Source organism: Gavialis gangeticus, unplaced genomic scaffold, assembly GCF_001723915.1.
Source record: "Gavialis gangeticus isolate Ggan-Ray unplaced genomic scaffold, GavGan_comp1, whole genome shotgun sequence".
Classification (NCBI taxonomy): domain Eukaryota; kingdom Metazoa; phylum Chordata; order Crocodylia; family Gavialidae; genus Gavialis; species Gavialis gangeticus.
Window position 1 is genome coordinate 177,390,998 of NW_017728992.1, and position 27,510 is coordinate 177,418,507.

Below are 27,510 nucleotides of genomic sequence, written 5' to 3' on the forward strand. Positions count from 1 at the left end.
CTAAGAAAGATAACGTGCTCTGTGCCCCCACACTTGCATATGTACCCACCCTGATGAGGCATCAGAGAAACAAAAACAGCTGCTGGTGAGTTGATACCTGGCACAGCTACTACCATTGGCTGACTGACTGCTAGGGTTGCTGGTTCAGCTATCCAGATAATCACGTTATGTACAAAATTAAATTCTAAATATACTTATTTTCCCGTTGCTGGTTAAGTCTGGGCTTATGTTCAGTTTGCCTTACGTGTTGCTAGCCCCTCTCCCCCACAAGAAAATCTACATTTTGACCCTCTTTTTCCTCTAAGGCAATGTGCTATTGTGGCTTTTGTCCAACGGAAAGGGACTGGATGTGGCTTCCTCCAAAGTCTGTCAATACCATGTTCCAAGAAGGGGAGTGTTCACGGAACCACGAGGCATTTTCTTCTCCAAAATCCTTGCATGTGCACATATTTGTAAATAGATTAAGTACTTCAAGTTCTTGCCAGCCCATGATTCTGGACTGTGTGAAAACTAATCCCTCTGCATTGGCACAAATGAGCAGGCATTCTCTGCCTGGGCAATCCCTTGACTTCTTTGTAAAACATTCCAGTTATTGCATTTTAACAGAACATAACAATATTTCCATATTAGATTATCAATACAGATTATTACCATTATGAGCAGTAGATAGTCATAAAAATGCCACCTGCTACTGGGCTTTTGTAAAGCAGTTGGCTTATTCTCTCTGTAAAAACAGAATAAATGTATGTGAGGATCTGCTGTTACACAAGCAAAATTAAATGAGTCCCAGTGAATTCACTCACTGCTTACAGCCATACAATGACTGCAAACTAAAAATCACTGTAATTAAACAGGCCCTCAAACCTGAGAGGCCCCAAGAAGGTTGCATTCTCTGGGGAAAAATAAAAGGACTCTTCCTTCTCTTTTGCTGTTGCTGTTACTGCTGTTGCTGGGTAGCATACAACACAGGAGAGACCTGTCTAAGGAGCCTGCTGCAGCGCAGTCCATGTATCAGCATTTTCCCTTTCCTACCACAATCTTATTTTTCATATATGTTTCTTCCTCTTGCTAAGTGTTCCCCAAAGATTCCAGAAAGCAGCAGCCATTTACCCCAAAAGAGCTGGATTAGCTAGTTTTTAGCTTATTTTGAAACGATTTTCTATTCCCTTCACAGGATCATCCCAAGATAGTAAAACAGCATTGAACAGTAGTGTCAGACCTACACATTGCTGCTCCCTCTGCTCTGATTAAGAAGCAGATTGCCACACATACCAATACATTTAGCCAGGTAAAGATATTGGCAGAACCTGTTCCTCCATCATAATATTTTCCAGATATGTCCACTTCCACCTTGTGTTGGTAACAAACAGGATTTCACAGGAAGAGCCTGGCCCAGCCTGCAGCCCACCCTCACCCCATGCGCATATCTCAGGTACACGGCCCCTATGCCCTCCTGGGGTGCTTGCAGCAGCAGGAGCCACCACCTCCTCCCCACGCCGCTTGCCCCCAGACGAGTCACTCGCAGTTCCATCCCGCACTCTGCCCCAGCTATGCAGGGCCTGCCCCTTCCCGAACCCAACTCTCTCCCTCATCACTGTGGGCGGGGGGCAGATCAGGGTCCCAGTGGTGAGGGAGGGAGCAGGGCATAGGCAGAAGCAGGGGCTGGGGTAAGTGGATCCTGCCTGTGCCCTGCTGGGGGGGAGGGGGGCATGTGTGCTCAGCCATATTTTTTTCTCCCTCCACCTATGGCTAACAGTGTGTTTGGGCGTAAGTGCTTCTTCAGAGCAGAAATTCTTTATGTTGATGTAGATATTGCACATTAAAAAAATTGTCCTAGCTGGTCATTTTCTTGTACTCATGGTTCTCAGAATCAAAACTGTATATCGATGCAGTATTTATATGTAGAATGTATTTTACATATAAAATTACATTTTAAACATAACTTCAAGCTCCACGCTAACTTCAAGCTTCATTAGTTTTCTTTACAATTAAATATACCTGAACACCTTAAAGTAGACAAAATGCTTTGGAGATCGGGCTCATTAGAGTCATAGCTAATAAAGGAATCAGATACCTAAATGTTAAAACACTGGAGCACCTAAAGTTTTGGTGCCTTCACACCCAAAAATGGAGGCTAAACCCCAGAGTTAGCCAATACTCCTCTGTATAAAAGGGAGGAAGCTCCATCCCTTCTCTTGAAGTTACATGACTATATCAAGAATGAAAAAAATTTGAGACCAGAAAGAGATAAAATGAGAAGGATCATAACTTTGTAGACGTCTGGTCATGGCATTCAGTCAGGAAGGGCTAGGTCTAGGTTCTGGTCCCAAGACTTTGTATATTTTATCCAGTAACTTTTTAATGTAAAACAGAAGTCCCTAAAGCATGGATTGGAACCAAAAGTGTTTACCTCATGGGGAATAACCCTAATTACTAGGTTTCAGATTCATTTCTCTTTTGTCTCCTTTTGACCCCATGGATGTTACATTCTTTGCATGAAACTTGTCCAGCTTCAACAGCACTTTCTGGGGAAATCTAATTTGCGGGTTTTAATACCTTCAGTCTCAGAAGGACCTACAACCCAGCTCTCCTATTTCCAGAGAGGTTTCTTTAACTACTATGATATAAAAAGTAACGAAAGGCACCACCACCTCCTCTTCTCTGTTTTTTTAACAAATTTGACAATGACTGTTGCGTTTTCTTCTAAACTCTGTATAGTTGCTGTGTAAGGTATGCCATCTAAGAATACATGTTAAGGCCATGTAAGGGCCTTCAGGGGCAGAGAGAGTGTTTTACCTAGTTTCTGGATCTGAGATGGGAGGTAGCTTCCTAGCTTCCAGACTAGGGGAAATTCTGGGCATGTGCATAGTCCAGACCTGTAGATGCCCAGAAAAATCTACAGGTTAAAAAGAACATTCCTAGTAAGTGTTACTACCTCCAGAGCTAGAGAGCTGCTGAGCATGGGGTTTTTGGATTAAAGTTTTGAACTTTGATGCCTAAAGTTCACTGTTTTAGATGTCTAAGTCTTTCTGTGAGTCTGGCCTATTAGTCTCTGTAGCTTCTTACTGAAGCAATCCAATACAAACAACAGGCCAAATTTATGTTGGGTGCAGCTATTGATTACATCAGTGATGAATTGGGCCCAGTGCAAACAAGATGGATACGATAGATGCAAACTTAATAGATATGTGGAGGGATAGATCTATGTTTTCCTAGCAATCCTACAATGGCTTGGTCTGCCAGAGTTTGATTTTCCTTGCAAAGAGTGTTCTTCAGTATTAACCATTGTGTCACATCTCACTTCAGGAAAATCAATACTTACTATAGATACAGTTCTCAGAAAAACTAATTAATATATTTCATGTCAACAGAGACTAGCCCTCAAAATCTGTTATACAAATAGCATTCCATCTGTCCTGGGTGCCAGCCACTGTGGCTATTGGTGGACACTACAGAAGAAGAGAGTCAACAATCACAAAACATTAAGTAATCTGATATCAAGGTGCAATAATAGAACTAGACCCAGTGTTTTAGATTAAGCATTTTATTTTAGTTAATGTGTTATTGAGATGTATATTCCTGAAGGACCTGATCTCACTCTCGTTAAAGTCTATGACAAAGCTCCTGTTGACTTCAGTGTTGAAGGTTTAGGTACCAAGTCTGTTTGCCTCAACTGAAAACTGCAGTCCCTAGTCTTACAAAGTAGTGTGGTACTTGAGAATTTGAAAGAAAAAAGTGTCCTGCCTAGTACATGTAATTCTGCAGTTTCACCATGCCTTTGGAATTTAAGTTGGCAATTTTATACTTTAAAAAAATGAATAGTTTATGTAGTTGTGATGTAAAGTTGTCTTCATCTATAATGCAGTAACCAAAAAGGAGACTGTAATATCCCACCACCATCCCCCTTCCAAATCTCCACTGTCTGATGTCCAGATATCGTTTCTGACTGTTATCCTTTTTACTTACTACTTTGGAGAATGACAAAACACTTGGCAAAAACTGTGTTTTGGAAAATCCCCAACTAATATTAAAATGCCCATGTTAATAGTTTTATGAATAATCAAGCTTTGGAGACCTTCAAGCTTTATTTATAAATTTATTTAATTTACGTTTTTCAAAATTATTTTTCATTTTTATTTTTAAGGTAGATATACCAGTACAAAGTACAATGGCTTAGTTGTTTACTACCACCTCCTTGCTGCACAGAGTTAAGGCAATGTCTAATACCAGTACATATAAATATTTGTTTTTTCCCCTCACTGCCTTAGGTAATTAAATAGACTGAGAGGGTTGAAAAAATTCTCATTTTACAATACTGCACCAATTATAATTTTGACCTCTTACTAATTATATTCTAAATTATGCCAAACTACTTTATTTATCAAATGGGCTGATCAACAGTGTCCTCAGCACATGTACAATAAAAAAATACATCTAAGAAGAAAAGTCAGAAAGACAGGCCAAGATTTTACTTTGGATGAAAGTAGAGTAGAGAAATAGATCTATGAATCATCAGTGAAGAATCAAATTTATACATAAAAATAAGATTATGGGAGTGATGTGTAGGAAAGACCAGGGGCCCAAGAAAAGGGAGTTTCAAAGAAAGCTGATACAGTGAGTGAAGAGGGCCTTTACTGAAAAAGTAGTTGTAGATATAACAGAAGAACCAGAAGAGGGAAGGAGTCACAGAAGTCAAAAGGCAACATAAAGAGTGTGGTCAATAAAACTGAAAGCAGCAGAAAAATCAAGGAGAATTAGGATAAAGCTTTGACTAGGAGGTTATTAGAAGCCAGAATAGCAGCTTCAGTGAGTGTAAAGGGCAGAAGCTGGATCAGAAAAAGACAAGGATGGAATTTAGAGAGAAGACATACAAAGAGGGCACATCTACACAAGACACTTACTGTAGAGTTGCCTAATTAGCTCCACAGTAAAGTCTCAGTGTCTGCATGTGCAGCCCTATTAGGCCTCAGTAAACTAACTAACTCTGCCATAGGTTACTACTTGTAAACACTACATGTTGAGCCAGGTCAAAGCAGCCCTGGGCTGGCAGGCTGACCCCCACAGGTCCCCTGCCAGCTGGGGCTGCTCCAACCTGGCTCCATGTGTTGCAGTTCTGGCTGAACCTGTAGATGCTAAAGCCTAAGAGTAATAAAATCTTGCATGAAATGTGCAAGAGTTTATTCAGGGGAATAAATTACAGGTGTAGATGTGCCCAGAGTGATTATAGTCCATGAATTTAGAGAATGATCATTGGAAAGTAGAAGGAAAATGAGACAGAAGGTAAAGAGACAGGTGGGGCCAAGGGTTACCCAAGGTGTTATCTTGGCCAAATCACTCTCTTTGTTTCTGTCATAGCCATGGTCCAGCTGCTGCTTTGGATTCTTCCCTGCGTGGTTACCCCAAAATACTGTGCTTTGTGCTTTCAGAGTTTGAGTAGGCTACAACATTTTATCTCCCTTTATCTTTTTCTGGCATACTTCCTGACTACAGGCCTGGCTAACCCTTTGTGAAAGTCCCTAAGACCTGTGTGGACCCAAAAACACATCCCTAGCTTAAACACATTCTTTTCCAGAGCTCCAACCCTAAGGTCACTGTGCCTTACAGTTCACCTCTCCAGGCACAGAGTAAACAAGTTTTGCAAAGATTTCTCGCCTAATTGGATTTACTTTTGAAAGCACAGAAGATAGCCACATCTAAACAAAACAACAAAATGCTTTCTAACTCCCCCCTCCCCCAGTTTCCACAGAAACATTTAAGGTTCTTAGGGATGTAGTTACATTCTCTAAGGATCCAAGATCCCCTTTCTGCATATGGCTTCTCTAAAGCATCGAGTCTGTTCTCTCTCCTTCTTGACGTCAGCTTCCTTCTCAGCCAGGCAGCCTCTGATCTGTCTTCTCAGTCCCTCTGTTCTGGTTGGGGATATTCCGATCTCTTCTTGAAGACTAACTTGGTCAAACTGAATTTCTTGCTTCTGGTATACCTATCATTTTGTTGAGTCACTGAGATTACTAACTGATCAGCTGTCTATTTCAGATGGGATGGGTGAAGACACATCAGGGAATCTATCTGGACATGGCACTGAGGATATGAATAATGCAGCAATTTCAATGTCAAAAATTAACATAGATTCCTGAAATCATCACAGGTTTAGATTCCTCCTTCGTGAATGGGAATAATAATTATATTTGTCCTCCATTGCAAAGTGTTGTGAGAGCCACAGACGAAAAGTACTTAGCGGTACTATAAAGTCAATGACAGAAATCCCTAAGAGATACAGGTACACAGCATTCCTGAACATTTTTACTGACATGACTTTATATAGATCTAGGTAATTAACTCTTGGAAGATTTGAAATTTTTGGTGTAAAGCATACTAAAACACCAAATATGTACATTCGTATTCTTATTCCTTTATATTTTGCTTATAATATATTTTGATGAGAAGCAAAATGAATTATTTAAATTGCTATCCAACAGGAAAGGGGGCAATGATTCAGTGAAAAAAGCCCTACTTATTCTACTGTTGTTTCTTTTTATTAGTTCTATACACAAGAATTACTTTGTATTTACTAGAAGCACATTGTGCTTCAAGTATTCATTGAAATGGCATTTGAATGTTTTCATTAATTTATCTCTAATGTAGTATATGTCTGAAATGGACATGCTTAAAAGGAAATAGACTTTGCCAGCCCAGTGCTGTGCTATTAGGTCAGGAGTAAAATTAGCTGTTGTGGCTGTACCAGAGTAAAAATGGTGCACGAGAGAAGAATCAGCTCTCTACGTGTTTCTCTCTTGTACTGTGACACCATGTTCTAGAGGTCTTTAAAGGACTCTTAGAACCAGGAAGCAACCAGAAACCATTTCTATGGAAACAAGCTAAAGCAGGGAAAGCAGTAAATCAACCTCTTTTGTACTATGTATGAGAGATGTTTGGAACTTTCTAGCACATGGTTTCCTAAACAAATAATGTTTCAGAGACTTGAGAGCATGATCCTTCATTCCTTGCACACCTAAAAAGGCTATTGCAGCCCATTGTCATTTTGCCTGAGAAAAGATTGCAATTTGAGCCCTAAGTCACTGACTACTACATTGGTATTGTGAATGCTCTTTTGTTTTTTTGGGGAAGTGCACGTTCAATAGATCTAACTTAGAGAAAATAGGATTAAGTTGTCCCGATGCAATGCTCTTACTAGAGCTGCTGGAGACAAAAATCTCAGCAAGGCAATGAAGAAGACCAAATCCATACTGCCATAAGGAGAAAACAATGAATATCGTCTTGCCAAGTATAGTCCATGCCACTGGTAGCACAGAAGGAACAGAGCCCCAGAACCCTGATTTAAACCTAATGATAGCAAGACTAGCAATAGACTTGAACACAGGTAGTCAAAATAGGCTACATATTGTTTAAAAGCAGCAGTTCTGAACCTTTTTCAGTCAACGTATCCCTTGGTCTCAGAGTGAGACTTCACATACCCCCTTTCAATGGGAAATTAATATTTTTAGGCCGTTTGACCTGTTAGACAATGTATGAAATATATCTCACGTACCCCCTGATGAGGCTTCATGTACCCCATGGGGGTACATGTACCCCCAGTTCAGAACCGCTGTTTTAAAGAAATGAGAAATGTTAATAAAGCTAATCACTTCTGTTTGATTGGAAATTTTATATAGAATTATCTATTTCATTTTTAAAAAGAACCTAAAGAGCAATAGATAGGGTTTTTTTTACATTCCATTCTCTTTTTTCTTTCCTTTTTCTTGCCATTGGAAAAAGTGAAGGGAATTTAAAGAGTGTGAATGAAGCAAACAACCATGTTTTATCAACAATCTTCCCTAAAATTTTATGTTAGTCAAATTTCCCATGTACATTTCAGTCCATGCTAAGTGTGAGAGGTCATTGAGTTTAGAGGAGCACAAAACTGATGGCTAGAAAATGGTATTTAGAGATTTGCTTTCAGGAATTGGCTTATAAGAAAGACTTGTGGTTGATGTGAATGCTGTGCTTACCCATAATAAGATATCAGGACTAGGTTGTAAATCCTATGCCAACAAAAACTAGCTTTTGTCATCAATCCCACTACAGATGCACAGGCAGTGTCACCAACCTTAAATGTTCAATAACAATGAGTCACATCCTTCCCCCCCCACATCATAAGACTTGCTTTAAAACCATATGAGTTTAAAATAATACACTTGGGGTACTTTTTAAGTGTCTTTTATGTCTTTACATGTTTAGGCTTTTGTCTACAACTGTGAAAACTGGAAGCCTCCGAGAAAGAAAGACAGGAAGAAGGGATTCTTCCATGATACCTTGACTTCAAGCTATGGGGCTGAACGAAAAACCTCTAATGCTTTAAGGTTCATGATCAAGTTCTGCAAGCTGGCAATGCTCCCAGTGCTTCTTTGTTTCTTGCACAGCTTCACATAAACTGTTCACTGTATGGGTCACTCCTTCCTCATAAACTGTGTCAAATGAATCAGAAATTGGATCCTCTAAGAGTAGCATATTCCTTGCAGTGGTTTTTTTATACTAGAAATATTTAGAGAAAAGAAATAAAAACTTTTGGGCACCTTTTTTGGTTTATATTAGAACATCAGTCATTTAGTAATAATGAGTATTACATTAGCACCAACAACTCCTAATCGGAATTGGAGGCTTGGTGATATATAATAATACAGGGGGAAAAAATCTGAAATCCCAGTAGTTATAGGAAAGGGTCACATCCTCAAACAACTAGATGGGGTCACAGTTGGAAACACCAAACAAATTTTAATCTGAGTACCTCATGGGAGCTGGGGAGGGTGAGGAGAAGGAGGGTATATGTGAATAGTAGCAAAGAAGTAGGAAAAAGTGAAGGAAAGGGATGTAAATGGAGTAGAGAGAATATAGCAATAGGAGAGGAGAGAAAAAAGGATGGAAAAATGCAGACAAAACATGGCCAAATGGGCAGGGCCTGCCAGAGGAACACAGGAAAGGTAGGGGCAAGGAGGCAATCAGAAAAGACAGGTATTTTACTTGAATAATTTAAGTAGGTAGAAGCAGTTGGACCCTATGCTGGTATTATCAGATTTAGGAAGACACATAAGCATAGATTACCTAATTCGTGCATTAACACTGGTATTTATTGGACAAGGTACTGTTTAACTCCATCTGGAGCTGACAACAGTTTCAGCTAAGTACACAGCATTATAACTGAACAGATAGAAGTCTATAAATATACAATATCTTCTGCAAAGTTTGTGGTGTGATTATACAGCAAAAATATGCGGAACAAAGGGCAGAGTATTGCAGGTTATCATGACCTTTGATTAATGGCATTAAAAGCAAGCTTTCAAATGAGGAAAAATAAATGAAAGACATCTTCAAGCCACTTCATATATAATCAGGTGTTTAGATATTCCAAAAAATTAGCCTAATTATATTCTCAGCCACTGATATAGCATTTGTCTTCAAAATAGTCTAACTTTTTGGTATTTAGGATAACATAAATATACTTACTCCTCCCTTTTCCCCTTCCCATAATGTTTTCAGTTAATTTAATATCCTTTTTTTTCTTACAGAATTTCCTTCTCAACTCTATTCTTTCTCTTCTCACATGTGAGTTAGGTGCTAGGCAATGTTCTGACATCAGTGTGATGTTTGCCTCAGGGGACAAATGGCAATTTTAAATTAAAATAGAGACACAGATAGACACACTCCCATAGACACCTGTGGGTGTCAATGACACTGATACACCCAGACTTCTTGGAATCTGTGACAGACTTCCAGGGCAGGATCTTTCCTGGTGCACTTTATGACATTGTACTTATTGTAATTTACTGTGGGCCAGGCAGCAAGATTTAGGTCGAAATTTGCATGATGAACAATTCCAATGCTGGGATATTTTCATATCATTGCTTCTGCTGTCTATAATCATAATTTCTATGTGTTATGAGGATTGTGTTATCTATGCCCTACGAGATCTGATTTTCATCTACCCAAAGATCTGCGTAGTTTGCCAAAGATGTTTCAAAAGACACTTGGGTATATGTGAATTAGGAACCCTATATTTAATGTATTCTAGTGTTATTAGCACCTGTAATGGCTAATCTACTGATATTACCTCTATTTTTAGCTGGCAAAGATTATGGTATTAAACTTCAAGTAAGACAAACAAAAAAGTATCAAAAGTAATTTTAAAGTACTTGTTATAAGACAAGAGACAGAAGACTAGATTATTTCGTTCCATCCCATTTTTGACTTGTTAACCAAAGAGCTGTATTAGGAATGGAATAGGTACTGAAATAAAATATATAATAATAAGAGCCTGTCATTAGGAACTTAATTCCTGATTTTGCAGATTTCATAGAAATCACGTAACCGAGAATCGTGTGTGAAATCAGGCAAATCCATGAAATATTAAAAAAAAAGTACTAAAAAGAGAATGCTGGCTCCCCACTGGGCTTTCGCCATGGCTACTGCAGCCCAGCCATGCAGCCACCAGGAGAAGAGGGAGAGGCTGCCAGCACAAAGGGGAACCGCCAAGATGGCAGCCGCCCATATTCCTTGCTACCAATTGGCTGAGAGAGCTGTCTGTCATGTGACTCTGTCTCTCTCCACCAATCAATGGTGAGGAGCATGGCCTCATAATGAACCATCCTCCCAACCAATCAGCAGCAAGAGCCAGGACCACTAGGGCCCCTCAGCTAATCAGAGGTGTAGTGGGGCCCCTCCATGATAAGTCTGCAAAAAAGACAGCCAGCCCTGTGATCTGTCCACAAAATTGTCTGCCTGAATCCTTGGTTTGGGTAGTTCCCTACCTATCATATGAGACAGCATTAAAATAACTTAGCTGAGAGGGAATATGAGTTGATTGCTGTCTATAAAGACACTGAGAGGGTAAACCTCTATGGAGGGAGAATAGTTAATTAAGATAAAGGACAGTGGCACAAGGACAAATTGGTACAAGCTGTCCTTGGACACATTTGAGCAGGAAATGAAAAGATTCCTAACCATCACAGTAGCCATTTTCTGAAAGAGCTTTTCAATCAGTCATTGGAACAAAAGAAAAAAAAAAGCTAACTACCTTTAAAATGGAGCTTGATATATTTATGTGATGAAATGGCAGGCAACTGAACCTGATGACCAATGAACATTCTTCCAATCTTGGATATTATGTGATCTTGAAGTTTCTTCAGGTTTTTGAGCCAAATTTCTCATTTCATATATTATATAGAATTAATAGTATTTATCTACTTCAAAAAGATTTGAACTTCAATTTTTAATGCTTGTAGAATGTTTAGAACTCCCCAGATGAAAGGTACTATATAAATGTAAACTAGTATTACTGTTACCATTTCAGTCTTCTCTAAAGTCTGTCTTAGAAACAGAAACCTATGGTGACACAGGAAGGAACCAATTTCAAGCCAATTATTTTTAAACCACTAAGTTTCACCTATAAGTGAAACAAGAGATACAACCAAATGGTGGACATGCTTCAAAAAGGGAAGTTATTTTTATTTGAGTTGGTTAAAAGTTTTCTATCAAAGCCACGTGGTTCTCAATTTTTCCAAAAAGAACAGAGCATACACTACAGGAACTTGAATGTGTGTAAGCACAGTATGGATGTGACAGGACTATATCTCTGGAAAAAAAGTTGGTGGTCATCTTGGGAGGGTGGGGGTTTTGAAAAATGTAGAGATCTATAGTGATAACAAGGGAAGAATTGAAATGGACTCTGCCAATTGACTTCCCACATTGTAGCTAAGTTTAGGTATAGACATCTGGAAGGAAATAAAGGTTAGGGTCAGAGAAGTCTATCTTAATTTAATAAACAAACAAGGTTATCACCTACAACAGTTTCTTGTACATATAACAGGATCTTCTCTGTATACATCCAGTTATTAAGAAAATGTATATAAGAGGGTACTAATAGTTCAGCCTCTTGTTTTAAAAAAATCCAACCGTTGAACAACTCAACCAATTGAAAAGTATAGTGTTAATGCCTGAAGCCATATCTGGAAGACACAGAGGAATTGCACAGGGCAGAATTTGTAGGCAGTTCTTTTCTTATAGGCTTACAGATGCACATTGCAGCATTTGGTACTAAATTATGCACAGAAATTCACAAAGCTCAAACTGATCCTACTGCTTATATTCCAGGTTCCACTTTCATTGTGTACTTTTCTCAGACTAGGTATCTCCACCCATACATAGAATATGTTCCTTTTTGAATACGAGGACTCCCAATAATGCTGTTTTTCCCAAGGTTAACATTCTCATACAATATTAACAAATAGTTTTCACTGAGGCATCCTTACTCTGTCTTCCAAGTTTATTTTATTTAGAGAAATGTTGTAGACTGTTTGCCTTCACCATTTCATATGCTATTTCACATTTTGTGGACACCGTTTTCAGACTAGGAGGGAGTCCCAAAACTGTTAGCCCAAATAAATCACCACACTGAAGGGAAAAAAAGTCTTTGGGAACATTTAGATCTGTAAGTGAAAATCACAGCTGGTGCATATCCCTTTTAAAGATTAAAAACCCTTAATTTAAACTTTACAAAGTTCAGTTGCTGATCTGTGTCTAGACTGGATGGTTCTGGCTCACTGCTGCTATTTATATCTAGAGTAGGAATCAGGAGAAAAGACAAATTATCTGTGCATTACTCTAACATTTAAAGTTCTTCTTTCATATGACATTTTAGGATTACAACATTTATAGATTAATATCTAAATTTGATAACCATTTGACTGCTTGAGGGCTAGCTGCATGGGTTGATTTTAGATCACCATTTAATGATCTAACTGGGAAATCGTTCATAATGTGTTGCACCACCTGAAAAATCACATCACAATTGCAACCTGGATTCACTTTGATTCTCCATTTACAGAGTAGGCATCCACATTTTCCATGAAGTGTCCAGATGCAATTCAGGGAGGACCAAATCTTTCTCAGTAAGTCAAATCCTGGCTGGAGGATTCTAGGGTTGCTGACAATGTATTTCTGTGGCAGGTTGGTATTTGCCCAGGCTAACTAACATTGTTCTTCAGTGCTCTTGTTATTATCATAGAGCTTCTTGGCATATTTCCAGAAGGTTTTTCTAGATTTCAGCCTATCCAGTGGTGGCATGGTGTTGTCCTTGCTGACTGGAAGGTTTGCATTACTGATGGCCTTATGGTATTCCCTCATATATGTGGCATCACAGTAGAATGGCGGGACAGCAATGTTCGCTAGGACTGGGAGCCATAGCAATGGCATACTTTTTTATGTTCCTGATATAATCCACATAACTGCTTTTAACTGTGTATCAACAATCTTTGTGTGCATGCTTTTGTTCCAGACTGGGGAGCAATATTCTGCTGCAGAAAAAAACAAGTGCTAGAGTGGCCATTCAAAGTATGGTTGCATTTGCTCCCCATGTTTTCTGTCCAGTTTATGCACGAGGTTAACTCATGCTTTCACTTTTTAGCAACGTTCTGTAGATGTTCACAAAAGGTGAGGCTCTGATTGAGAGTTACACCAAGGTATTTTGGGAACTCCTCATGCTTAACCTCTTTTCCACAGAAAATAATGGCAAGTTTCCGTTTGGTGTGGGCATTGTTTAGATGAAATAACATGACGACAGTTTTCCTTGGATTTGGGCAGAATCTCCAATACATGAAATATTCTTGAAGTAACTTGAGGTCTTTGCAAAGACCTGTCTGGACTTCATTCTGGGTCCTTCTTTGAATAGCAAGCACCAGGTCATCTGCATAGCCATATTTCCGGCTGGTGTTGACAGGAAGATCACATATGAATACATTAAAAAGTGCTGCTGCAAGCACTGATCCTTGTGGGAGACCATTATTTAGTAGACAGGTTCTGCTGACTGTTCCCTAGACGGACATGGGGCACCACCAAGATGAAAAAGTTGTGGGTGCTGTTCTGCAAGCACAAACACAGGAGTAGTGGTTCTGGCAGCAGCAGTACTTGTTGGTGTGCAGTAAGTCAGTAGAGGGGGCAGGAGGTGTGAGGACTACTGTCAAAGTACAGGGGAGAGGCCCCCATGACCCCCTGCAGGGGAAGGGGGCAGCACAGCATGGACCTTTGCTAGCAGCTCCCCCATACCCCTCTCTCAGGGTGGGTTTTCTGGCTGGGCAATGCAGCCCTGTAGGAGCAGGACACTTCATTGCCCTGGGATTCAGGCACCCTTAGAAGCCTGCACTGGGGCTCCTGCCCAGGAGAGCAGGTGGGCTAGGACTTCTTCTGCCCCCAGTGTCTGGCACAGCTTTTCTGACACTGCCCATGGGAGAGGTGGCATTAGCTCTTGGGGTCTTGGCACAGCTCAGCCCAGGTTGGCTGGGCACAACACAGGTGGGAGCTCAGCTATGGGTGGGGGCTTTGCCTGAGCTTGATGGGGGAGGGGGGCTCAAATAAATGATGAGTCAATATAAATTAGCATATTAGGCAGTTGTTTTATCAATCCTGGGCAAATCTACACAAAATGTGTTACTGTGCATTAGCCTAATTTACTACACAGTATGGGTGAGTGTCTACATATGTGAACACTTACTGCACAGTAAAAATGGCTAATCATGATTAAATTTGCAAATGCAGGTAGCAAATTCAATCATGATTAGTTAATGCGCAGTAATGCATGTGTAAACACAACCTGGCACTAAGTTTGCTGCTGGGTCTGCCCTGCCATGAAGGGGCCAGCCTGAGGCCAGCCACAAGTCCCTTGGCTGGGAGCCTCTCTTAGCCCAGGGCTGTGCTGCATCTGTGGCAGCCCCTATCTGCCAGGTATAAAAGCCTCTGGCCATTTTGGGGGACACATTACAGGAGATGGAGGGAACTGCAGGCCCTGTGTGTCCCCCTGGGCAGGCCACAGCCCTGCTGTGCCTGTCTCCCAACACCACAGTGCTTCTGCTGAGACTGTGGTTGCTGGCTACTGCACCTGTGGCTGCTGGCTGGGGAGACTGTGGCTTCTGAGCCTGTGGCCACTGGCTACAGCTTGCTGGACAGTACCATGTCCTCTTGCCCTCCCCATCTAGATCTGGCCCCACCCACATGTGCATGCCCATGCCCACTATGGCCCCAACTGAAGCCTGGAGATTGGCAACCTCATGGTGCTCTGGGGTGACACAGAGTTCCAAAAGCAGTTCAACTGGGGAGTGCACTCAAACACCCACATTTATGAGGCCCTGTTGGGAAGGATGAGGGAGTGTGCACACTTGCAGTCAGCATGGCAGTGCCTTATCTAGGTTGAGGCCTTGCAGGCACAGCGGGTGGCCTTGACTGACCAATTATCAGTCTGATTGTGCCCACAAGACCATGCCCTTTAAGTGGCAGCTGACCCAGACCTTGGCACACCAGGACCCAAGCCACAACCCTACCGTTTTTACCAGCAGGGGTGGACTGCCTGAGCCCCCGCCCTGCTCTGACATCCTCTGGTGATATATCACTGAAGGAGGGGCCCTCATGCATTCTGTGCCCTACACCACCCACCTCCCCAGCTGCTCAATCCACAAGCAGCTTGGGGAGCCCTGGCAGAAGCTGCCTCAGCAGCTGCATAGCCCCAGATCCCACCACAAGGAATGGCTGGCCTTGACACCCACAACTTTCAGCAGTGCCGGCTTCTCCCCAGGGGAGTCCCTGGCCAGGTACCTGCACACTGTGGGCTGTGGACACCGGATGCAGCTGGATGCCATTACTGATGGGGAGGCCCACACCAAGCCACCAGCCTCGCCAGCCCCAGACACATAGTAAGTTGCAATCCCCAGCCCCTGCGTCCTCTCCCACCCAGACCACCTGCCCTCCCCTGAGCCCAGGTTCCCCCCCACAGCATGCAGAGAAGCAGGACAGAATTCAAAACTTTATTGAGGAGCCTGTGTCCCCACAACTGCATGAGCACAGGCCTCTCACACACCAAGGAAGGCGTTGATGCCAGCAGCAATGTCCTCCTTGGTAGCAGGGGGCAAGAATATACAGTGCTGGCACAGGTAGTCCTCCAGGTGGTGGAGGTTGGGGGGAAGCCTGTGCTTGCTCTCCATGCCATCATAGCTCAGGGTCCCAAACCAGGAGTGCAGGTGTGTCTGGGGCACAAAGAAGAACACCAGCAGCAGGGTATAGTAGCTCAAGCACCCCTCAGCCTGCACAAACAGCTCATCATGCACTAACTGAAGACACACAGCAGGAGCATGCTCAGAGCACAGTGGCAGTGTGCCAGGGGACTGGCCCTGGGGAATATCCCTGGAAAGGCCCCCAGGAGGAAGGGCAGGGGCATGCCCAGCTCCTCATCCCAGTTTTCTGGGATCTTCATGCCCTGCAAGCCCAGATGCCATGGACTGGGCAGCAACAAAGCAGGGCAGGTGGCCTGCAGGGGGAGAGGTGGGGAGCAGGATCTGGTGCCATAGCATCAGATGCTGCCAGCAGCCTTGAATGTCCCACCCTGGGAAGGATGCAGGGGAGACAGGCTGCCTGCAGCCAGCAACCAGCAAGCCACCAGCCCCAGGGAAGCATGTGGCGAAGCAGGAATCAGCTGGTGGCCACCTGAGCCCAAACCTGCCTGGCCTGACTTACAATGGTCCCTGGGCACCCATACGTAGCCAACTTCTGATTTGAAGCCGGGCACCACGTGGCCCCTGGTGCAGACCATCTTATCTCTGAAATGTTGCAAACTCTCACAAAAGGCTTCTGTCTCCTGGCTCTGCAGGGCCTGCATCTACACATGGAAGAGATGCTGCAGTGGCCAGCAGGAATGCTAGCTCAGGGATGCCTCTGTGGAGCACCAGAGCCCTCTGGCTGCACCAGAAGTGCACTGAGGATCAGACCCTCCTCCGGCAGCTGGTGGAGGAGGCTGTGGAGAGGGATGTGGATGTGTGGGCCTGGCACCAGGAGGATGTGGCCCATCAGGAGAGGTGGAGCCAGGAGGACATTGCCCAGGAGACTGCTGGGGAGGAAGCACAGGACCAGGAAGAGCATGAGTACCAGGCTGAGCTCCTAGCCATGGAGTGTGAGCATATCCAGGTGTTGCAGGAGCAAAATGCCATCAGTCTGATGCATGCCACCCACTGCCCAGCCCCTGGCCCTAGTGCCACAGACCACCATGAAGCTACCTGCTGCCTCACAGCAGGCCCCCACCCAGGCCTGAGAAGAGGTCTTCTGATGCCTCTGGAAGCCTGGACCCCTTGTCTCAGCCCTGGCCCTAGGTCCACCACCACCTGCATGAGCTGGTCCCTGCCACTCACCCCAACTCCATGCAGGTGTGGAGCCAGAGGTGCTTGGAGCAGTGCCAGAACTGAATGGTGGCCCCACTAGGCCTGGACTCTGGCAGCCAGAGGGGAAGCTGCCATCCCTGGAGGAGCACCGGCCACTGTCACCTCTGAGTGAGCTCCCCACCTGCTGCAGTCAGTGCAGCACCTGGACCCATGGCAGCCTGCCCTCAGGCTCTGCCCACCCCACACATGTCCCCCACCCCACACATGCCCACTCCAGGACACAAAAACACAGACTCTTTTAAATAGTTTTGAAACTAGGAAGAGGTTTTATATTGTTGGTGGATAGGGAGGGTGGTATAGGGGCTTTGTTTATTGGGGAGAGAAGGAGAAGGAGGCTGTTGGTTGAGGGGAGAAGGTGCAGGGGCTCTGTGTGTTGGGGAGGGCTGGGTGAGGGGACTCTATGTTGAGGGAGGAAGGAAGAGGGATTGTGGGGGGAGGTGTGAGAGGAATAAAGATTTTTTGTTTGAACATGTGCCTGGCATGAGAGTGGTGCTGGAGGTGAGCAGGGGCCTGTGGACAGTGGGGCAGGTGGGCTAGATGGGGGAGTGCTCCATGAGGTGGTCCACCGGCGCTTCCTGCATTCAGTGCCCTGGTCCCTGTTGGCAGGTGTGCAGCTTGCCTGGGGCCTTGCCAGGGGGCCCCACTGCTGCTGCTGGCCACCACTGCTCAAACTCCTGTTGCCAACCCACCTCTGCCCAGCATGTCCCATGCTGCTCCTCTGAGAATAGGAACTGGCTGCCCAGAAAGCACAGAGCGGGACTGTGTTTTAAAGATGACTGCCAAGTGCTGGCAGCTGGGTCTGGCTTCAATTATGTCTGCCAAGTGCTGGCAGCTGGGGCTGGAGGCTGGAACATGGCAGGACTGGAGGGACCTGGCACTTAATTTAGCACCCTGCACTTGTAGACCCCTACCCCAAATTGCTTAATGTGCAGTAAATCTAGTCATGACTAAATGTACCCAATGCCAAGTGTTTTTATAGCTTTCAAGCAAAAGGAGAGTTTCAATGAGGGTAAAGTGTTAGGTTTTTGTTTCTTATATTCTGATATAGTCTTACATTCTTGTATATTCTGATATTGAATATAGTGCCAGAACAAATCAGTAAATGAACCATAAGAACCAACTGAACTCCATGTTGAACTACATGTATCAAGGACAATAAAAAGTCCTTTTTTAGATATGTGGGGAGCTGAAGGAAAAGCAAGGGTAACATTGGACCCCTGCTAAACCATAAGGGTCAACTGACAACCAACACTCAGGAAAAAGCCAACCTGCTTAATGGGTATTTTGCACCAGTTTTTCACCAGCCCCAAGGAATGGCCCTGCTCAATACAGCACGGGACAGCCAGGGTGAAGGAGAACTGCTACTCTTTATCAGTGTTGACCATGTGAAGGAACACCTTAAGAGGCTGGACACTTTCAAGTCAGCTGGCCCAGACATCTTACAGCCCAGAGTACTTCAGGAGCTGGCAAACATCATAGCTCAGCCACTGACATGTATCTTCAAGAACTCCTGGTGCTCTGGTGAAGTGCCTGAATATGGGAAGAAGGCCAATGTGGTGCCTATCTTCAAGAAAGGGATAAAAGTAGATCCAGGGAACTATAGGCCCATCAGCCTGACCTCTATCTCAGGGAAGATCTTGGAAAAATCATTAGAGACCATTCTTGACAGACTGGCTGAAGGCAACGTCCTGAGGGATAACCAGCATGGGTTTGTTGAGGGTAGATCTTGCCCGACCAATCTCAACTCCTTCTACGCCCATGTGATATATCACCTGGACAAGGGAGAGGAGATTGACATCATATATCTTGATTTTAAAAAATCTTTTGATCTGGTATCCCATGATCATCTCATAGAAAAACTGGCCAATTGCGGCCTCAGCTGTATCACAGTCCACTGGCTGGGGAATTGGCTCTGAGGTAGGACCCAGAGGGTGGTAGTTGACGGAAGTCAATCGTTGTGGTGTGCCGTGACCAGTGGGGTCCCCCAAGGCTCCATCCTTGGGCCTATTCTTTTCAACATTTTCATTAATGATGTGGACATTGGTGTCAGAATGGACTGGCCAAGTTCTCTGATGACACCAAACTTTGGGGTAAAGCGTCCACACCTAAGGACAGGATAGTGATCCAGGCCAACCTTAACAGGCTCAGAAAATGGGTGGATGAGAACCTGTTGGGCTTCAACACCGAAAAATGCAAGGCACTCCACCTTGGGAAGAAAAACCTGCAGCATGCTTATAGGCTCGGCAGTGCTACGCTTGCTAACACCATGGCTGAAAGGGACTTGGGGGTTATGATTGACCACAAGATGGATCTGAGCCACCAATGTGATGTTGCAGGCAGCAAAGCGAACAAAACTCTGGCTTGCATCCATAAATGCTTCTTTAGCAAATCCCAGGATGTCATCTTCCCTCTGTACTCAGCCTTGGTGAGGCTGCAGCTGGAGTACTGCATCCAATTCTGGGCTCCACAATTTAAAAAGGATGTAGAGAAGCTTGAGAGAGTCCAGAGGAGAGCCATGCAGATGATCAGAAGGCAGGAAAACAGGCCTTATGTTAAGAGGTTGAGAGCTATGGGACTCTAGCCTGGAAAAGCGCAGGCTCAGGGGGGACCTGGTGGCTGCCCATAAGTATATAAGGGGTGTACATCAGGATCTGAGGGAACACCTGTTCACCAGAGTGCCCCATGGGATGACAAGGTTAAACAGTCACAAACTCCTCCAAGACCATTCCAGGCTGGACATAAGAAAGATCTTCTAAGGCCTGGGACAGACTGCCACCAGAGGTGGTGCAAGCACCTACTCTGGACTCCTTTAAGAGTCAATTGGATGTTTTTCTTGCTGGGATCCTATGACCACAGCTGACTTCCTGCCCCTGAGGCAGGGGGCTGGACTCAAAGATCTTCTGAGGTCCTTTCCAGCCCTAATGTCTATGAAATCTATGAAACCATATAGTAGGGCTGTGTTTTTTTACCACAGAGTCACAGTATAGAGCAAATAGGAAATAACATCAATAAATTTAAATAAAAGGGTCCTTCAGATGGTTTGACTGAGATATTCCTCAATTGTGTTATTAGCAGTGCTTTACATGGACCATGGGTTGTTGCTTTCTATAAAAACTAAGAATAAGAAACGGAAGATGAAAACAATAAAGGGAATGATATTTGTGATAGCAACATTAATAAGCAAGATATTAAATCTGACCTGTAGTTTTTCTTGATAACTCAGTCAATGATTCTGAAAAAGTTCAAAATTGTCTTGCTGAAATCTATTTTTAAAAAATAATGCCCTAAATTCAATATTATAATAGGGTAGAAAGACCTGTTGATTTTTCCTGATATTCTTACATTTTATTTGAAATAGTGGACTCAAATTTAAGTTAAAAGGAGCCAGGTAATATATTAAGTGTTTGTGGTAATTCCTTTGGTATTTGCACAAGAAATCAACCACCCATTTTATATCAATATTTCCATGACTTCTTTTTCAAACATCTTTAGTACATCCAAAAGATAAGGAAAATATTCTGAAAGAGCAACACAATTTTAATTTGTGTTGGTATTAAAGTCTGGTTTATTACCATTCCCTTTTTTAAATACCTCATTTGAAAATTTAGTGTTGCAATGCAAACTGTCTATTCTAGGCTATGCACGCACATTTCTTTTACAAAGGATGGTGTTAATGGGACATCTGCACCATATCTTGAACTCATCATTTATACATATTCCAAGGCCATAGACAATTTGATTTTGTGACACAAAAGTAATATCTGACATGCATGGGTAAATCCATACAAAATTGTAATACTCAGGCACATGGCTGTACTGCCTGATGCTCTGGGTAAGTGCATCCACTTATCTGATCTGCAAAATGTTTCTCAGCATATTTTGGAGATTTATCACCTTCTAATTACTGCAATGAAATGTTATTCTTGTGAACCTCCCTTGTTATACCTATTTCAGTTTGGTTTGCTTATTTGAAAGAGGGTAAAATTCTCTGTCTGGGCAAGAAATGTTCATATATATCCGTCAGGACAACAGATCCCTCCAGCCTTGTTCATTTAATTGCGAGTAGATCTTACATTAAATGTTCTCTGCCAGTTACTAGGATCAATATTTCCATTTCCTAATGTGCCCTTGTGAGAAGGGTTTCTATTTTCAAGACAGTTCATGAAAAGCCTAAACCTCTCTTGGTGGCCTTTAGTACCAATTGGTCTCAATCAAAACATTGGTCTACTTTTAAAACCAATTCATACCTATTTCAAATCTGTATTTACTGTGTGTGAAATAAACATTGTACAGTGGATGAAGGATTAATAAACCAATTTTCTAGGAAAATAATTGTCTTCCTTTTCCTTTTACAATTTATGAGCATTTACAAATTATACTTTTCTAAAATAACTTAGGCAAGGAATATTATGAGTTACGGTTAACCTCATGATACATGCTTGATAGTTAATGCTATGCACAGCAGTTTATGCTCTCCCTAAAAAAGAAAATATTGAAAAAAATTGAAAAAATATGGAACATGTATGTTCCATTATATAAACTACTGTTTTTTCCTATAAATAATAAAGATGGTGTTAATGATTGCTAATGCACAGTTATTCCTAGGAATTGGTTAGAGTGCAACTGTATTTCTTCCTTCACCTGAGCTGCTCTTGGTGGTAGGACCAAAGGCACAATTCTCTGAAAATTGCATCTATCCACTTAAGAAGTCATGAAAGTACTGACAGCAATCAAGATCATGTATTATCCCGCTTACTCTGCTTCTCTGGGATAATAATTGGGAGATCAAAATATCTGGGACATACAGGAAGGAAATGGCACCATTTCCTTTCATTATAGGAATCTACTGTCTTTCCTGAAACATGCTACAGCATGATCAATAGTACCAGTAGCAGTAGAAGCCAGAGAACTCAGTGACTTCCTCCCACTATCTGACTTACCTTCCTAAAGACAGACCTTCACTGACAGATCTTTTGTAACATGGCATCTCATGACCACTATGTCCCAGTGTAACAATAAAGAACAAAAGAAAGAAGACATCCATGAGAGCAGGGAACAGTGCATTTGCAGGTGCTGGACCTAAGCTATAAAATTATCTATGATAAAAGATACTCACAGCCACTTTCCAAACCAAAGGCAAAGTACATCCTTTTGCTTATAATTCCCATAAGAAGTTCTCACATATACATAATCTCCCTCTCCATCTGCCTTTGAACATGGAAACAACACTTAAAATCTGTTCAAGCTCTTTCTCTAAAGACCAGAATGGAAAAAATATAGTTATTGTTATTTCTGTTTTAAAACATTTAGGAACCACTAAGATCCTATATTGATAGGGACCAGATAGAGTTATTATGAGGCAGTAGCAGATACATGGACAAGTACAAAAATACTTGACTACATGAGTGCCACAAGTAATTGGATGTCATTCCGGAAAGCATCTGTGTCAGCCTCTGACAGCGACTTCTGAAACAGGAGTCTATTCTGGAGCTTTTAGGTTTCACAAAGATAATGTCTAAAACTTCAAGATCAAATGTGAGTGTGACTTGTTTCTAAAAGTCCTTTTCCTGGTCTTCTTGTCCTTGATTAATTGTTGGAGTTAATATAAGCACAGTGCAAAATGGCACATTCACATATGTACTGTGTTTTGCATATTGTCTGAACCAGCTGGTGTGTGATTTTACTTAAGAATGACAGTAGTATTTTGAAGAGGATTTCAAAATCTGCTCCCATTTCACTCATTCTAAAAAAAGCCATCTATAAAATCTTAGGAGAAAAATAATACTTCCAATTCCAAGAACAGAAAGTGTCAGGTTAGTGGAAGTATCTGGTATGGATTATGTGCTAGAAATGTTAGCAGCAAAAAGCCATTCACACAAAAAGCACCTAAATCAACAAACAGGTGAAGAGCATCTTAATAACCCTTTGGAAAGGTAGGAAATGTGGGTGTCAATTTTTTGCAGTATTTATAGCATGTGTGCAGCATGTGTGGTGTTAGTGAAATTCAGATGAGGATCTGTGTATTAGTTTTCCTATCACTTTTTCTTGAGATACATAATGTAACCCTTGAGTCAAAAACAGAAATAGGATTGCATTACTCCTGCCATTGTCAGGATCTCTGTCTGCCTGGGAACAGCAAGGCTGTCAAACAACCTTACACATCTAGCATTGGAAATACAATTGATGACCTCCGGCTCCAAGAACACAGACTTATACCTGAAAGGCCAAAGAAGTAGCTCAGGAAGTGGAAAGAACTGATATAACTTTATATGAAAAAATGTGTTCCTTCATCTAGGACCAAATTACTGTACATTATAAATGAAGTACTGTCTGACTCAAAGTAATGGGGACAGGAATATCAGTCCTCTTGGGCCCCATCTAAAATCAATCAGAATCAAAGAAAAACCTCCTATTGGTTTCAGAAAGCTTAGGCTCACACCTGATTTGTACCTAGGTTACCTCCGATTATAATCCTGATGCAGGTTGAATATAAGAATGTAGCAGAGGCATGTAGAACAATATCATGACTACCAAAGCACAAACTGAGATATAGTTAGCAAAGGACATAAAAGGCAACAAGAAAACATCCTATGAATATATTAGAAACAAAAGGAAGACCAAGGGATAGTGTAAGTCAGTTACTGAAGAGGCAGAGAAAACAGTGGATGATACACAGAAGACTGAAGCATTTCATGCCTTTTTTAAAATTTTATTCTTCACAAAAGAAGGTCAGCTGTCAGATAACAAGTTAGCAGCTAGAAGCAGAATTAGGGAAATAAATAATCAGTGTAGAATAGAGAAAGGACAGATTAGAGATCACTTATACAAACTTGAGTTTACATCCTAGAGTACTCGTGGAATTGGCTGAGCAATTGCAGAGCCATTGGCTACTATCTTTGAGAACTCATGGAGATCAGGTGAGGTCCAAGAAGACTGGGAAAGGGCAAATATAGTGCCCATCCTCAAAAAAAGTAGAGGGAGGGATATGGGGGGCAAGGAATATTGAGGGAATATTAGATAGACTGTTCACGCTATCCTCATTCCCAGGAAGACATAATCATATAAATGAAGCATATAATCAAGAAACCTGATTCTAAATAATTAAGAAGATGAAAAGGTGATGAGGAATAACCAGCATAGATTTGCTAAAAGCAAGCCATGCTTACCCAACCTGATTTCCTTCTATGACAAAATGACAGGCTTTGTGGAGTAGAGAAGCAGTAGGTGTGATGTACCTTAACTTTAGCAAAGCTTTTGACACCATCTTCCATGACATTCTCACAAGTAAGATATGAAAATTTGGTGTAGATGACACTACTATAAGTTCTGTGCTTAACTTGTTAAGTAACCATGATCAACAATAGTTAGATGTCAGTCTGGGAGGAGTGTCTATCCTGGTTCCTTTTAGTATCTTTATTAATGATTTGGAGGATGGAACTGTATACATACTTAGTAAATCTGGTGGTAACAACCAGGATGGGAGTAGCAAAAACTTTGGGGGTATGGATTTTTATTTATAGGACTAACTAACAATCTAGTATAGCACTGAACCTTATCAGTGGTTGGATGGGCAACTTGGCTGTGGAAAACACAAGTACTAGATAAAGCAGTGTTTTGGCAAAAGCTGAATCAAATTGCTGGGAAAACGCTCTTTGGTTCTCACCATAATTGAACTCACTTAGCTCAGAATGCAGAGAGAGAAACAGCTGCATGAAACATTCATGAAACAAGAGAATTCCTTGGGACTTTGTATATTTATATTCTTCTTTTTTTTCTTAAGATTCTGTAGTCTTCCGTGCATGACACTTTACAGGGGGACATCAGGAAACAGAGTAGACTACGTCTCAAAACTCCCCTCCATATTCCACCACATGTAGGGCATATGCACCTATCAGGTATCTCACTGCTGTTTGGATCCCCAAAGAGCAACACCATCTCATTGTACATTTCCCCCTCCAAAAGGATGAAAAATGCTCCTTCATAGTCATCTATCTACCTTTGTCACTTCCATGCTGCACTAACACATTGTTTTCTCTCTGGCACATCTCTTCAAAGCCAGTTGGGAACTTCAGTCAATGCAATATGTAACAGGTTTAGTGCTTAAAGAAAAGGTGGTCCTGTAATTGGAGTCCTGAAACAGATTTCAGGAGAGGTGTATTCAAGATCTAACTCTGAAGCAATCTTTTTTAAGTGGTTAAGTCAGTAGCTGAAGCCTATCTATGTCTAAGCTTTCCCATGTGTCCAATTGAGACAATAAACAGGGATATTGTAAGACTGAATGAATCACTATGGGCGCTTCTACATGTGCTATTAATTAAGGTGACTGGCTAAACTCCAGTGCAATTCATGCCACAATTTATTGCTCCTAGGTGTGCCATTTACATGTGCACCCAGAACCACAGCACATTGAGCCGGAACAGAGCAGCCCCAGCTGGCAGGGGGCCCCAGGGCTTAGCCTGCCAGAGCAGGGTCACTCTGATCCAGCTCAACATGCTGCGGTGGGGCTGACTGGGGCATTAAGGTGCTACAGTGCAGGGGTAGCCGGCAGGCAACCCCATGCTATAGCACCCTCATACCCAAGCCAACCCCAGTCACCATCTACACATGCATTTCAGCACACACGGACAATAATATCTTACAGCAGAGTTAATTTACTGCACCCTAATGCAGGCACATGTGTAGACCGTGATGCTTTACTGCAGAGCTAATTAGTCAATTCCTCAATAAAACACACATGTAGGTACCCCCTGTATATTAAGCAAGGCAGACATTGAAGTGTTGGAGGAACTATATACATACTTAGGTAGATAAGAAAGAGATTCTTATCTACCTGAGGCATTACATTATAGGTGCTAGTTTTGCATGCTAGGATCAGAGGACAGAAATCCTTTTCCATTCACTGCAAGCCACAGCACCAAACCAAGATAGTTGGGTTAGGTGTCGGGTAGTAGATTTCTCCTTTATCACACAAAACAGCACCGTCAGAGAGTCAAGAGCCACTGCTTAAAACATAGCTGTATCATTTTTATTTTCAGCATTTCTTTTGGTGGTTTTTCCATTTTTGTAAGAACCTTAAAACACTTTAACTAAGGCAACAAGAAATGTCTTTCACAAAGGGAAGAAAGAAAATCATGTTAATTGAGGGCAACATGGAAAGCAATGCAGGGGATATATCAGTTTGTCAGCCAGGTGGTCCTTTCTGAACTTTCATGGGATCTAGTGTGCAAAAGGCTTAGAAGAGTGCATTTTGTGCACAACCCTGTGTATTGAAGCAGAACTGCAATGCAAAGGAGCAGCAAGGTCATCAAAGGTTATCTGTCATTCTTCCTTAATGAGCTGTTCAGCCTTTTCAGCATTCATATGCACTGTCATTACTGATGCAGTTCTCCCAGCTCATAGTTTGACACAAATAGTAGTCTCACCTGACTTTCAATGCCCTGGCCATCTGTACACCTTATTTAAATACATCCCGTCTCCCATAACATGTGTACAATTGTCACATGCTTAGGAACCTCTTCACCAGCTACATCTTTCTTGAGGAGAAATGTTATTATTCCACATGCATACTGTTCACAGCAGCCATTTGCAATCCTCACTGCTGAGGCAAATCAAAATATACAAGAGTGCTTGAAACTAAGGTATCCTATTAAGAAGTAAGTCAGTGCTTGATCTGAAGCAGTGATCAAGAAGTGACTGACATTATTGTCAAAATTCCTGTTATATACAAAAAAAGCATATGACAGCTGAGCAGGTACTTGATAAAATATTACATCTCAGAAAACTATGTTTATAAAACATGTTGTGTCCTTGTCTTTGCCATCTTAAGTAGGAAATGACAGCCTGGACAATCTTAATTCTCTTCTCAGATGTGTAGCTGTTGAAGTAAGGTTTTGATTGTATGCTGCCAATGCAGGAAGAAAGAGAGTGAGAGAGGGAGAACTGGAACTGACATGCGCAAGACAGGCTCATGGAGTTTTCCATTGGACTCACCCAGCCTGTGTCCCCTGGGCGACCCCAAGAGCTGTCAGTCAGGCTGACCTACTTTTCAGCCCTGCGCATGCGTGGTAACAGCAGAGAGTTCAGGCTCGCACATGCTCAGTCAGCTAAGAGCATGATGTCATTTGGCTAGAAAGTTCTTTGAGGGACACATTCTAATTGGCCACCAAATTGTTATATAAGGTTTAGGAGCCCCTCCCTTGGGGGGAGATCCGCTTGAGCTGAGGACGGTGCCTGGTCTCAGTATCTCTCTCAGTAAGGCTTCCCGGCC